Here is a 5,559-nt window from a genome sequence, read left to right on the forward strand (position 1 = left end):
GGCATTTTGATGGGGATTGCATTGAATGTGTAGATTGCTCTAGGTAGCACTGACATCTTCACAATGTTTGTTCTTCCAATCCTTGAGCATGGAACGTTTTTCCATTTCTTTGTGTCTTCTTCAATTTCTTTCATGAGTATTTTATAGTTTTCTGAGTACAGATCCTTGCCTCTTTGGTTAAATTTATTCCTAGGTATCTTATGGTTTTGGGTGCAATTGTAAATGGGATCGACTCCTTGATTTGCCTCTCTTCTGTCTTGCTGTTGGTGTATAGGAATGCCATTGATTTCTGTGCATCGATTTTATATGCTGCTACATTCCTGAATTCCTGTATGAGTTCTAGCAGTTTTGGGGTGGAGTCTTTTGGGTTTTCCACATACAGTATCGTCTCATCTGCAAAGAGTGAGAGTTTGACTTCTTCTTTGCCGATTTGGATGCCTTTGATTTCTTTTTGTTGTCTGATTGCTGTGGCTAGGACTTCTAATACTATGTTGAATAGCAGTGGTGAGAGTGGACATCCCTGGCGCGTTCCTGACCTTAGGGGAAAAGCTCTCAGCTTTTCCCCATTGAGAATGATATTCGCTGTAGGTTTTTCATAGATGGCTTTTATGATATTGAGGTATGTACCCTCTCTCCCTGTACTCTGAAGAGTTTTGATCAAGAAAGGATGCTGTACTTTGTCACATGCTTTTGTATTACATGTTATTGTTCTCTGTATTGATGGGTCTGTTTCTGCTTTGTTTGCTGGTTTACGTGTTCATTTTGCTTTTTAGATTCTACATAGAAGTGAAAGCGTCTGGTATTTGTCTTTCTGTATTTGGCATATTTCACTTGGCATAGTATCCTCTGTGTCTATCAATGTTGTAATGGCAAGATCTCATCTTTTCTTTATAGCTGAGTAATATTCCATTACACACACACACACACACACACACACACACACACACACACACACACACCCCACTTCTTTCTCTGTTAATCTTTCAACATACACTTGGGCTGCTTCCATATCTTGACTATTTTGAATAATGCTGCAAAAAAGTTGGGATTTCATATGTCTTTTGGAATTAGTGTTTTTGATAAAATATTTTTAATATTTATAACACTAAGGAAAATGATTTATGTTCCATAACCCCTGGTTTTGTATTCACAATTATAAATCACTTACATGGAACCTACAGATACTTTAAAGGTGGACAGAATTCAGCCACTTTCGTGATATAAAGAATGTTTAACAAATGAGCTCAGCATTTCCTGTAGCTGTGACATGGATGTAGGAAGATAACAGAAGTTTTAAATTTCATTTTTCTCTTGTTAAATCTTCATGATAACGTTAGCTCATATTAATCAGAACTTTGATTTCTTTGTATGAGACAGTACTGCAAGGACCAAACCTTTGAAGGTTTGTGTCTTTCTGGTTCCTTAAGGGGTAAATGAAAGAGTTCAGCATGGGGGCAACAGAGTTATTGAGAATAGCTACTCCTTTGGTCAATGAAGACATTTTTCTTCCCCTGCTGAGTAATTATCATATATGGAAATAGAAATGATAATCATGTGAGAAATATTAAGTGGAGTAAAACTTTTTTTCTCTCACTGGCAGATGTGATGTGTATTAGGACAATATCACAAATGCCAATGTAAATAGCAAAGTAACCAGAACAAAGTAAAAACCAATTACTTCTAGGAACCATGTATCTGAGAAAATAGTTGTACAAGCAAAAGATAGGCACAGGCAAAGTTATCCATGACACTATCCAGCTGGAGCCGAGGCATAAGGTGTGGAGAAATGGTTGGGAACCCACCCAGCCATGCATAGAGCACAAATAGGATGCATAGTTTCCTGTTTATGATGGTGGTGTAATGAAGGGGTTTACAAATGGCAACAGAGTGGTCAAGGGACATGGCAATTAGAATGGGAAATTCATTTATCTCCATGAAGATAAAGAAAAATTGTTGGACTATACCACTGTTATGAGAAAGCATTTTATCCCTGGTGATGATTGTACCCAGAAATCTACCAATACATACAGCCGTAAATGAGATTTCTAAGATAGAGTAGTTTCAGCTAAGAAATACATAGACATCGGTAGATGGAAGTCTACCAAGGTTAGAGTAATGATAGTCAGGTTGCCAGTGACACATAATATGTATGTGATAAATAAAAAGAATAAAATAACAACCAGAATATCAGGATCATCAGAAAAGCTCAGCAGGACAAACTCTGATTATTGCATGGGTTTTCATTTCCCTCTCTCTTTTTTCTTTTTTTAACGATACGTGACAGCACTGATGAGTCTGGAGGACTTTAGGGTAAGTGAAATAAGTCAGTCACAGAAGAACAAAAATTACATAATTTCACTTATATGAGGTGTTAAAATTAGTCTAACTCATGGAAATGGAGAGTAGAAAAGTGGCTGCATTGGGATGGAGCAGAGTGGGCAATGGGGAATTGCTGTTAGCTGGTAGTTCAGTTCTGTATGATAAATAAATATGGAGATTGAAGATGAATATTGTTGAAGAACACTGTTTTCTGTACCACATTTTGCCTAAAGTTAACAGTACTGTATTGTAGATAGTCCAAAATGGTGGATGAGTAAGAGACCTTAGTTTTGTCTGGTCCCAGGAATTCAGCTAGATAGCTTTCAAATCATTCTGAACACCTGTGAACTCAACCAGAGATCTAAGAAAAGAAGAGCTGCAACTCTACAAATAGAAAAGTGACCAATTTCTGCAAGGTAGGAGGTGTGGAGAAGTGAATCTGAGGCAATCTATGGGAAGATAAACCATGGGGGGAGGAAGCCTTTGTCAGCTGGCTATGGGAAAAGATATAGCAGAGAGTTTAAAATCAGAACTTTTAGAAGTCTGCTCCATTGAGGGCCATCTGTATCTGAAAGGTGCTTAGGTGGCAAAACGGGGTGGAATCCTAGGTGGCACAGTGTGGTCTTAGGATCCCCAGGGTCACAAGAAGACCGGGGGTGCCTGAGTGTGACAGAGTTCCCAGGCATTGGACCAGGGAAGCTGGCTGCAATCAGCGAGCCCAGGTATGGGCTCTCAGCTCGGGGTTGCCATATACCATGTACCGCAGCACAGTTGGGCGACTGCTCTCTGAGTGGGGGCCCAGGATGTGGCAGAACTGTGGTGAGACCCCCCCCCTTCCTTCCCCAGAAGGAGCGGCATGGGTGCGAACCACAGGTGTCTGCATGGATTGGAGACTCCAAATGGGGTTGTGTGCCTGAGATCCAAACGCACTCTCACAGGGTGGGTGAGCCTGGAGTGTGGATGGAGACCAGGGAGACAGGATGATTGACTGTTTTTCCCTGAAGGTGCACTGAAGAGTGAGGCCCCTTGCTTTTGGCTCTGGGGCTGGAAACTGGGAGGCTGTCATTTTCATTCTCATCTTCAAAGAGGAAGGGAAAGCATTCAGGGAACAAAAGTCACAGGGAACAATCAGAGCAGATTATGTATCCTGGTCCTCTGCAAGAGCAGTGCAGGTCTGCCTGGGGCAAAGACACTGGAGACTCAGTGCAACAGGCCCTTCCCCCAGAAGATCAGCAAGAACATCTGGCTAAGACCAAGTTTACAGATCATAGGGAACTGCAAAACTCCCGTGCTAGGGGAAAATGGTATATAGAATTCACGTTTTTTCCCCCCAAGATTCTTTAGTCTTTAAATTTTAATATTTTTTCTCTCCTTCCCTGTTCGATTTCTTATTTTATCAACTTTTTAAAAAAATCTTTTTAGGGGCGCCTGGGTGGCTCAGTTGGTTAAGCGACTGCCTTCGGCTCAGGTCATGATCCTGGAGTCCCGGGATCGAGTCCCGCATCGGGCTCCCTGCTCAGTGGGGAGTCTGCTTATCCCTCTGCCCCTCCCCCCCATTCTCTCTCTCTCTCAAAAGTAAATAAAATTTAAAAAAAAAATAAATAAATCTTTTTAATTTTCCTTCTTACACTTACATTCTATCCTTTCATTGTATTTAATTTTATTTTTGTATATATATAAGTGTTTCTTTTTTTACAATTTTGGGATGCAGTTTCTTCTAACAAACAACATGAGGATGATGATGGTTAGGTTTCCAGGGACACTTGATACATAAACCATAAATAAAAAGATAAAGATTACAACCTGAAGCTGTGGGTCGTCTGAGATGCCTAAGAGAACAAACTCTGTAATCATTGTATGGTTTCTCATGCTGCTTTTTATTTTCTTTAAGCAAAATCTACTGTTGAGAAACAAAGCAAAAGGAAAGAGTATGTGAATAGTAAAGGAATTGAAAATTTAACTGTTCCTATTATTAGCTCCAATGAAATGAAGTAATGAAACTTTTTTCCTTTGTGCAGTTTTGCAATATCCACTCAATTCCATTAAAGCAGAAACATTTTATACATTCTCTCTTGAAAAGGGAAACTATATTCACAAGTCTACTAAAAGTCCCTTCATGAGTGCCTTTACATTACCTGTATCCAAGTTGTCAATATGTGCAATACATCTCTTAATCATGTTTCTACAACAACATTTAGTAATTATATTTGGATTTACATGTTGAGATACCGTGTTCCAGTTTCCAAGATTGTGTGCTTTTTAGGAGTGAAATATCTAATTTTGAGTTTTAATTTTGAGGCCATTAAAAAACTTTATTGTTTTGTAAGGCTCTGCTGGAAATTGATGACCCAACACAATTCCAGAACTTAATAATAGCTATAATTAAGTTATTCTTAAAGTGCATTCTTTTAAATATGCTCTGTAGAAATAAATGTGTTTCCAATCACAGAAATATAGGACTAGAATTATCTTGGTCATAAATAAAAGTAAAGGTCTTAATTTATGGGAAGCAAAAGTGAAGCCAGAGATATTAATTTATACTCACATAGATAGACCTACATCAATAATATAATTCTTACTACATATTGATCCATTTATATAATTTTATGTTCCTAATGTAAATTAACAATCAACTTTGTTTTGTAACTATATTTGCTTGGTCTTTTCACTCTTGAACTTGTTTTAGAACAAGAAGGAATTCATAAAGGAGTTTTTAAATGCCAATATATCTCATTGCCTTCTTTCTAGAAGACAAAGTAAGTAAAATAAAGAAAATTCTAAGATTTATTTTATAGAAATCACAAATTGCCAAATGGTAGTCTACATGGCTTTTGCCTGTTTTGTTCTCTATCTTGGCAACCAGCATTTTATTTATGCTATAGGTTCCCAATTATATTTGTTTTTCTTTTTATAGCATGAACTGGAAAAGTGTTGGGATTAATGTAGAGCATGAAATCATCCATAATGTCTGGCTTGTTAAAATGTAACACAGAGGCCGCTGGGGGCGAGGGAAGTTTCAGAAAAGGGCATAGGCCTTTGGAATGCCGAGGCCTGCGTCACCACTCTGCCATAGGAATGCCATGGGGAGTTGCTGTCCCTGAAGCTTTCTTAGCCCAAACAGCTGCCCTGTGATCTAAGAAATGTATGCATTGTCCCTTAGGCTTTGTTTAGTAAAACATGCAGATTAGCATATCATATCTTTCCTGTAAACAGATCCTCCTGGTTCCAGTAAGACCCCTT

The 5,559-nt window shown here is 38.6% G+C and overlaps 1 pseudogene; it reads right to left on the reverse strand.

Annotated features, from left to right (window-relative positions):
- Positions 1 to 1,333: 1,333 nt before the first annotated feature.
- LOC141370748 (olfactory receptor 6C3-like) lies at positions 1,334 to 4,188 on the reverse strand (annotated as a pseudogene).
- Between the last annotated feature and the right edge of the window lie 1,371 nt (positions 4,189 to 5,559).

This window comes from Callorhinus ursinus, unplaced genomic scaffold, assembly GCF_003265705.2.
Source record: "Callorhinus ursinus isolate GAN/ISIS: 27379988/994484 unplaced genomic scaffold, GSC_fseal_2.0 scaffold44, whole genome shotgun sequence".
In the NCBI taxonomy this organism is placed as follows: domain Eukaryota; kingdom Metazoa; phylum Chordata; class Mammalia; order Carnivora; family Otariidae; genus Callorhinus; species Callorhinus ursinus.